Raw genomic sequence first — 10,134 nt, 5'->3', positions numbered from 1 at the left:
TGGTAACCACCAATCCAATCTCTGTCCCTATGTGTTTGTTTATTGTTGTTATTATCTACTACTTAATGAAGGAAATCATACGGTATTTGACCTTCTCCCTCTGACTTATTTCACTTTGCATCATGCCCTCAATGTCCATCCATGTTGTCACAAATGGCTGGATTTCATCGTTTCTTATGGCTGAGTAGTATTCCATTGTGTATATATACCACAGCTTTTTATCCATTCGTCCCTTGATGGGCACTTAGGTTGCTTCCAAGTCTTGGCTATCGTGAATAAGGCTGCAATGAACACAGGGGTGCATGTACCTTTGCAAATTGGTGTTTTCAAGTTCTTTGGATAAATACCCAACAGTGGAATAGCTGGATCATATGGTAGTTCTATCGTTGATTTTTTGAGGAATCTCCATCCTGTTTTCCATAGTGGCTGCACCAGTTTGCACTCCCACCAGCAGTGTATGAGAGTTCCCTTCTCTCCACAACCTCTCCAACACATGTTGTTTCCTGTCTTGTTAATTATAGCCATTCTGACGGGCGTGAGGTGATATCTCATTGTAGTTTTGATTTGCATTTCCCTGATAGTTAGTGATTTTGAACATCTTTTCATGTGTCTGTTGGCCACCTGTATATCTTCTTTGGAGAAATGTCTGTTCAGGTCTTTTGCCCGTTTTTAATTGGGTTGGTAGTTTTTGTTGTTGAGATGCATGAGTTCTTTATATATTTTGGAGATTAAGCCCTTATCAGATGTATGGTTTGCAAATATCTTCTCCCAATTGTTAGGTTGTCTTTTCGTTTTGTTGATGGTTTCCTTTGCTGTGCAGAAGCTTTTTAGTTTGATGTAGTCCCATTTGTTTATTTTTCTATTGTTTCTCTTGCCCGGTCAGATGTGGTGTTTGAAAAGATGTTGCTAAGACTGATGTCGAAGAGCGTACTGCCTATGTTTTCTTCTAGAACTTTCACAGTTTCAGGTCTTACATTCAAGTCTTTAATCCATTTGGAGTTAATTTTTGTGTATGGTGTAAGGTAAGAGTCTACTTTCATTTTTCTGCATATGGCTATCCAGTTTTCCCAACACCATTTGTTGAAGAGACTTTCTTTTCCCCATTGTATGTTCTTGGCTCCTTTGTCAAAGATTAGCTGTCCATAGATGTGTGGGTTTATTTCTGGGCTTTCGATTCTATTCCATTGATCTGTGTGTCTGTTTTTGTGCCAGTACCATGCTGTTTTGGTTACTATAGCTTTGTAGTATATTTTGAAATCAGGGAGTGTGATACCTCCAGCTTTGTTCTTTTTTCTCAGGATTCCTTTAGCTATTCGGGGTCTTTTGTTGTTCCATATAAATTTTAGGATTCTTTGTTCTATTTCTGTGAAAAATGTTGTTGGAACTTTGATAGGGATTGCATTGAATCTATAGATGGCTTTAGGAAGTATGGACATCTTAACTATGTTAATTCTTCCAATCCAAGAGCACGGAATATCTTTCCATTTCTTTGTGTCTTCTTCAATTTCTTTCAGAAATGTTTTATAGTTTTCGGTGTACAGATCTTTCACCATAATTGCACCTTTCATTTACTTGATGATCTTAAAATAAACTTCACTTTGCACAGCGTCTTGCAGCCCCTGCCCTCAGCACTGGCCCCCCTGCTCCCATTGTTTTAGATAGCATGGTCAACTGTCGACTGCTTGCTGGCATTTATTTTGTATATTATCCATAGCCAATCTTTAATCCAAGGCTGATTTACTCAGACCACCCAGCACATTTCTCTGCCACCTCCCGCCACTCTCAGTTGGTAGGGAGCGTGCTCAGGAGGCTACAACTGCATTTTATTACCAGCCTGAGCCAAACTTGGCTAGAGAGGGAAAGTCCTGTAAGAGACGTGTTGCCCTCCAAAGCCAAGCCGATTTTTGAGGTGTATTTTGCTAAGATATATTCTCACTCCTCCTTTTCCTTGTCACTGAGAATTAATTGTCACTCTTTAAAATGATTTTACATATAATGCATAATCACGGGGACTCTGTTCCCATCCCATTATTACCTTCCACTGTCGTCTCGCCCTAGATGTGTCTCTAGGCCCTTGCAGACCCTGCTCTTATGCCTCTCTCTCGTGTTTGCCGGACTGCCGCCCCCTTTCTGCCTCTTGCTTTCTCTGTGTGCCACACACCACAACGTTTCTCTTTGCTGTCAGGGCATGGGTGTCCTGGTTGGGAATCGGTGGGTTGAGGGAGGAGGGGGTGAGGGGATCGATTAGGGATGTGGAATGACAAACGCAAGAAGGAGGAGAGCCAGAGAGCACATCTCCCTCAGCCCCAGCTCTCTGCTAAGAGCTTGTTTCCTGAGAAAGGCCTTGGGAAGATTGTTGCTGCTTCCCTGATGGTCAGAGGACAGAACTCTACACTGGGGTCGGGGGGCAGTGTAGAAGTAGGGTTTGCTTCCCTCCTGGCAGGGAGGGGGGCGGCTTGCTGACGTCTTCCTGGGAGCAGGTGTTCATGCAAGCAGTCCTGAGGAGATCTTTAGCAGTGGAGACCGAGGGGCAGGTGGTGGAAGGGAAACCTGGGCTCTGGAGTCAGCCTGGCTTCGGATTCAGGCGCCACCCTTTCCCAGGTGTGCAACGTTGGTCACTTTACATATCTGCGCCTCAGTTTCTCCCTCTGTAAAATCACACTTCTCATGGTAGTGAGGATGGAATGAAATGAATGGCCTGTAAAGTGCCCTACAAACAAGGTGATTCATGTACGTTATCATAACTGTAACAAGATGGAGGAAAATTTATTTACCAGCATTTTCCTTAGGAGAGAAAGTTGGTTCGTGGGGAAATACTTTGATCTGTGCTTAGGAATAGAAGCGGAAACTTAGGGGGCCTCAGGCAGGGCAGAACGTGCTGCACAAGCGGGGGAGGGTTTGTGCATCATGCTGGGAGGTTCGGGGGTGGGGGGTGGTGTGTGAGGCTGCTAGGTGGGTGAAGTGACCCGACTCTGTAGCCACCTCCCCAACACTCGGTTCTCTGCATTCACAAGGTGCTGGTATATAAGTGAATTTTTCGTGGCAATCGGGGCTGGGCTGACATCTGGGTTGCCGTGGGGCAGAACAGAGGTAATGTGCACAAAAGAGGTTCCTGGAGGTAGGAGAACCATGAAGGGGAATTCACAGGAATTCACAGAAACTGCGGGAAGGACTTAGGACTCTTACAGGCCAAGGAATTGGGGTTCAGAACGCTTGTGGGCTCGAGAGTTACAATGGACATCTCATAACTTCCTAGCCCATCATCATCACCATCCTTATTTAGGAGAGAGAGAAACAGGTCAAATTAAGTGCTTTGCTCAGTCAAGGTCACATAGCGCCAATGGTGACAAAACTGGTTTTAAATTCCCTGTCGCCTGCTTCCAGCTCACGGCTGTACTCTCTGAGCCAGACCACCTGTCCATCATGAAAGGCTTGTGGTCTCAGGTAACAGATGAGGAATTAATCTCAAACGGTTGCACAATCTGCCCAAGGTCAGACTGGGCTTAATGCAGGGCATATAGAACAGGCAGGAGAAGCCAGCAGGGAGCAGGCCACGGGCTGGGCCTGCCGGGCTGCGGGGAGCTGTTTTCCTTTCAGACAAATTACTTCACTTATCTGGGATGATCACCCCTACTAATCCCGTCTGCTAATTGTACGAAGGTTTCCTCTCCATGCGAGTGGATTAGGATTAATGTGACAGGACCGGGCACAGACCCCGGAGGCCTGCTCCACACTCCTGCCTTGACTTCGTGGCTGCACCTGTTTCGTTCCTGCAGAGACTTGGTCACACTTCAAAGCGTAATCTCACATATAAAGGCTAAATTTAGCTTTAATCAAATAATTGCTGAACACGAAATCATCAAACGATCGTTACCAACTCTAGTTGTTGATGACTAAGAAAGAGTGCTCCAGGAAGAGAGGGATCCGGTACACAATTGAGTCCTCACGGAGGTTTTAAAAACAGTCCTGTGTGCATACGATTGTCTTCTTACTTCAGAAAACTTAACACCTACATCAGATGTGCTCTTAGAAGCCGTGGAGACCCCACTGGCTATGGAGATAAAGAGGATGACCCCTGAATGGTTATGGGGCAGTTGAGTGGGGTGGGGCACAGAGGATTTTGAGGGTAGTGAAACTACTCTGTATGATGCAGTAATGGTGGATACACATCATCATACACTTGTCAAAACCCATAGAGCTGTATAACACAAAGAATGAGCCCTAATGGAAACTATGGATTTTAGTCAATAAAAGTATATCAATATTGGTTCATCAGTCTTATACTATTGCAAGCTCATCACACCAACGTAAGATGTTAACAGGGGAAACTGTGGGTGGTTGGGTGAGGGGAGAGGGAATATACGGGAACTTTCTGTACTTTATGCTCAATTTTTTTCTGTTAACCTAAAACTGCTCTAAAAAAAAGTCTGTTAATTAAAAATAATTCACCAGCATATCACTGTGTATATGTAATGACTTATCAAATAAACTATGTGTTGGGTGCAAGCAGAAAGCAACTTCATTCTTTCACACCGCTGCCTATGTCTGAATCTCTTTTTCTTCTCCTTGCTGACATCATTTTAGATCGTGACTTTCCTGGTCCCTCTCAAATATTCAGAAATCTTGTTTTGGAGGTATTACAAAGTCAAGTCCATTGAATTATTCAAACTTCGGTCTCTGGCCTGATCCAGAGCTTGCCCCCTTCCCCATGTGGGCCAGTCTTGGGCTGGGAGCCCTGTGGTGAGGGAGGAGGTGATGGCTGGTTTCCTCACTGTTGTACTTCCTTTCCTTCTGCTCAGACGTCTGCTTTTGGCTTCTCTGGAGTTGGAGGAGGGGCAGCAAGAGAAGTCAAGTACAGTTGTCATCTGGTTTTGGTGGTCTCTGTGAGGCAGAGCTCCTGTGGTTTCCTGGGTCTAGGTTAGCGCACCGTGTCTCGTCCCCTTGACGCCCCTCATCACCCGCTCCCCTCTCCACAGCAGATGGTGTCTCCTGGGGCCCCTTTGCCCCAAAGGTGGTACTCTTGGCCTGAGGCTGTTTCCTTTCCTCAGGGTCACACAGGGCTCTTTCTCAGTCTACCTTCTCCCCTTCTCTGCAGCTCGGGAGCTGGCCAGCCTCTCGCCTTTAGAGATTTCTGAGGTTCTCGCCGTCAGAGGTTTTTGTGGTTTGTGGCTGAAGGTGAGGAGGAAGCACCTCCTGCCTCCATGAGCGATATTCTCTCTAACGAAATCCTGACTCTCCAATCTGTGCCTATTGATCTTCAAGCCGCAAGTGGGTGATGGGCTAAGGGTCACTGGATTTGTATGCGGGTTATGCTTGGCAAGTTTTGCACCGATGTTCTGTCATCCCTCTTTAGAATGTGGGGCCTCTGACAGCCTTTGTTTCACAGCTCTGGGCCTCACCTGACACTGACATGAGAAAGAAAACAAGCATAGCCCCTGACACTCGGAAGCTGGCTTGGCACTCACAGCTGGGCCGTGGTAGCCTCCTGTTGGCCGTCAACACCAACCCCAGGGTGCTCGGACACCACCATAACTGCTGCATAACTGTGTACAAGCACAGGCAAAAACAAGTCACTGTGCTTCACATAAAATGCCAAACACCCCCTCTCTTGGCCGAAAGAAATGACTGCTCCTTCCTTGCCAATTACAGCCCTATCCCTGTGCCAGTCTCCTCTCCTGACAGAGATGAATTATTGAGATACCCAGTCGTAGCATTGCCCCCACTTTTTGATAGCACCCAATCTAGAGGGAAGCCCTCCTCCGTCAGACCTGCTCCCAAATCACAAACAAAAGCCTACATCCTATAGTAAGTTCTTTCTGACAGCCCCTTCCTGAGATACCCATGGTTCCCTCGTGGAACATGTTCTCCCTCTGCAACAAGTAGGGAACCTGACATGTATGGTCCTGGTGGCTTTTAAGTGAAGAACTTCGATGGAAACAACAGCAAGTTACATTTTAACCTCTTATTACATATTTGCCCTTGGCACCCCTTCCAGGACTTCTTTATTCCACCCAGATAATAAATGTTTCCTTTTTTCCTTCCTCCCTCCCTCCCTCCCTCCCTCCTTTCTTTCCTTTCTCTTTTTCCCCAATCACAAAATATTGTCCATAATACCTTACCTGAAACCCTTGAGAACCGATGATTAGGAGCTTAGACATTTTTGGACATTAGAATGATACATATACTGAATAGTATGTAACATCTCCAGGAGTTGTGGGGCGGCATCCTTTCCGCAGTGAAATATAAGCACGTCCACACGAAATGAGATCAATCTAGACTATGGAAAGACTAATAATTATGGACTATATAAAGACTCATGTCAGTTCAGTCCAGGATTTTGTTCCTAAGCAAGTTTGTACTAACTTTATGAAAAACTTTCATTTTGAAAGCTTTTTTGGATTTCTGAATTGTAGATAAGGGATGATGGGCTTATATGGATACAGATTCCAACTTTGGATAAAAGTTGGAAAATACAGAAACCCACCAAGGAAAATATTCACAATTCTATCATTCAGAAGTAATAACCATCAACATTTTGGTTTATGTACATATATAAAAAATACACGCATATATTAAAAACACAAACATATATATATTTTTGTCTGTTTATTCCTCCCTCTAGAGAAATGGAATTATATTCATATTGTTTTTTTCACTTAAAATATATAATGAACATTTCTCCATGACATTAAATATTGTACAATAGTCTAATGTCTATTCCAAGTTTTGTTGTATTGTTACACCATAATTTATCAGACATTTGGATTAATTACAATTCTTCATATTATAAACAACATTGTAATGCACATACTTATCTTTATAGCTTTGGGTGTGTCTCTGATTTCTTTCTAGGATAAATTAACGGATGTGGAATTACTGGGTCAAAGAGTATATAAGATTTTTTTAAGAGTATATTTGAAGTATATGTTTTTTGTCACAAAGTTTACAAAAGAAATTACTAAGTGTTTTTCATGCATGCAACTGAATTTGCTTGCAGTTATTATTGATTTTACTTATTTTCACTGTTTTAGAGAATTCACTTATATTTAGAATAAAAATTTGTGTTCAGAATACATTCCCATTTATTAAACATTATAAAAAATTCCAAAAAAACCAAAACCCACATTCTATATCTTAATTTAATAAAAATGTTTAGAGAGTTTTAAAAATCATTCCTGTTTTACATTATTGGACCTAAGAGAAATTTCTTGATTTAAAAATTCTACTCATAATTTTTCTTTAAACAATCCTTCAGAAGCCGGGGTGTCAGACATCCATGGAGCATTGCTGTCCTCACACTGTGGGTCCAGGGATGTGAAAACAATTTTAACAGGTTTATTGAAATGTAATTTATATATGATTAACTGCGTATATTTCAAATGCACATTTTGATAAGTTTTGACATATGAATATATCCCTCACCCCAAAAGTCTCCTTGTACCCCTTTAAAATTCCTCTCTCCCACCCCTTCCACCACCCTGTGAAACCACTGATCTGCTTTCTGTCACAATAGATTAAATATGTGTGTTGTGCGTTGTGTGTGTGTGTATGTTTGTGTATCCTCTCCACAGAGAGGTCCTGGGAACAGTGACACCCCAATAGCAGTAAGCAGACTTAGTGCTCAGACCTTTGTTTCTAAATACCATTCTCCGGTAAAAGAAGCCAGGACTCCTTGGAGAAATGACTGCTTCTATGGACGTGGCAGGGAAAGAACACAATGACCCTGGAATATTTCGTTGTGGTGGGAAGTAAGGAAGTGTTCAAAGAATGATGGAGAGTCAAAAGGACATAGAAGCCAGCCTGAAGGGGCTCCCCAGGACCAAATCTGGTGTAATTTGAACGTGAAAATGAATGATGTTAGTAACCAATTATATCTCACTGAGTAAAATAGAATCCACGAGGTTTTTTTTTGTGAGGAAGATCAGCCCTGAGCTAACACCCATGCTAATCCTTCTCTTTTTGCTGAGGAAGACCGGCTCTGAGCTAACATCTATTGCCAATCCTCCTCCTTTTTTTTTTCCCCAAAGCCCCAGTAGATAGTTGTATGTCATAGTTGCACATCCTTCTAGTTGCTGTATGTGGGATGCGGCCTCAGCATGGCTGGAGAAGCGGTGCGTCGGTGCGCGCCCGGGATCCAAACCCCCGCCGCCAGTAGTGGAGGACGCGCACTGAACCGCTAAGCCACGGGGCCGGCCCGAACCCATGAGTTTGTACTGATGTAAATATATAAGTGAATAAATAAATGAAGAGAAGAGAAAGCTTTTCCTTACAGTGGAATGCCAACTAATACACTCAGAAGGAATGATGAAATTAGAAAATCATCATTTGGCAACCCTCATAGTAATTAATTCAGCCAAGAAACAGCAACGAATATTAGAACTGGTGGGTGCAAGTTTGACGAGGATTGGGGTATTTTCTTAGTCTCAAATATTTTCACACCTACAAAGAGAAAAGCAGCAACTTTATAGTGGAGAAACCTGGCAGACACCACCTTAGTGAAGTGATCAAGTTAACCCCAGCTGTAACAAGGCAGTGTAATCATGTACCATCTACCAGAACGCAAGGAGAGCACAGCATCACGTCTGTGGCATCCCTGCCAAAAATGCATCACTGAATCTAATCACGAGGAAATATCGGACAAATCCAAATAGAGGGGGACACTACAAAACAATTGTCATGTAATCCTCAAAGGTGCCCTGGCCATGAAAGATAAGGAAAGACTGAGGGAATGTTCCAGATTAAAGAGACATGACAACTAAAGCAACGTGTGATCCTGGACATTATTGGGACAATTAGAAAACTGGAATGGGTGTGGGGATTCGATGATGGTAATGTATATGCATTAATTTCCTGATTTTTACATCGCATTTTTATTATGCAGGAAAATGTCCCTGTTTGTAGAGAATACACACCAAAATATTACTGCTATTCTTGGAACTGACTTGATCATTGTTTGACTCAATTGCTTCCTGGTTCTAGTGTTGCAGGATCTCCGGCCCCTTTGAGGAGGGCTGATCCTTCTCTTCTGTACAGAAGTTTCTCTGAGGGTCCTTGGGAGCAAGCTGGGGTCCTCTAGGTGTAGATGCCAAGGACTTTGGAAGAACAATATGAGAGTGGGAAGTAAAGCAACTGAACTTTGTTCTATGCCTGGGACTTTCCCTACTCTTGTTGGAGTGTTGAAACCAGGAAACTGATTAATGATATCTTTGTCATATCAACATAGAATTAATAGTAATATCTTGTGTGGAGGCTGATTCGGTTAGTTTTGGGAATTCCCCATTGCCATAGACACTATCCCCAGAAAGGTTTGGCCATGGGTTAGAAGGTTATGGGTTAGTCTGCACAGGTAAATATTCAGCGATCAGATCCTTGTTTCTCAAAGCTGCACGAAATCTAGCTATATCTGTTTTGTACTTATAAACTTCTTCATAATATTTTATAAAAGTTAACCTCGCATCAAATACAAGAAGCCAGAACTTGTTGAAACTTGGCAATCTTCATGTGGGTGAGGCCATAAAGAGACGACTCTTCCCGCTCTGATGCTCACTCAGTGCCTTTCCCTGCACTCGGTTATCCACCATTTATCCACGCAGATCTCTCAGAACCCATTGCTGCTAATGGTGCTCCTTGTTCCAGGGAAGCATGCAGTGACCTCATTCTTGAGATTCCACCCCTTCCCTTATTTCCCTGTTGGTTAACTCCAGGCCATTTGAAAGGGCCCCTAAACTAGGTGGCCAATCCCTCGACCAATTATCTCCCAAATCATCTGCAGAAAATTACTATCTTCCGTCCTCTGCACCTGCCTCTCCCCCTAGCCTTCCTTCGTACTACACTTTAGCCACATTCCTTACCCTTCCTCTATGAATAGGAATGAAATCCTGGCTCCTAAAAAATGTTCTAGGTTCCATGATGCTTAACTGTGCTCCATTCAGCCCAATCAGGCTGACAGTGGCCCAGTCCTTTCAGAGACTCACTGAATTTGTAACTAGCTAAAACTTCGGTGATCATTTTGGTGCCCTATCAAAACTCTGTAAGTGAGCAGTTATTTCGTGACAGAGCTGGAACCAGAACTCCCAGACTAGTGTTCATTCCCTTACATCACACCATCCTCTCCCAGTCGAATTACCCCTTCCT

The sequence above is a fragment of the Ceratotherium simum genome, chromosome 7, assembly GCF_057802395.1.
Source record: "Ceratotherium simum simum isolate JZ-2026a chromosome 7, ASM5780239v1, whole genome shotgun sequence".
Lineage (NCBI taxonomy): Eukaryota > Metazoa > Chordata > Mammalia > Perissodactyla > Rhinocerotidae > Ceratotherium > Ceratotherium simum.
The sequence above is the reverse complement of the archived record's forward strand: the minus strand, read 5'-3'. Positions refer to the sequence as shown.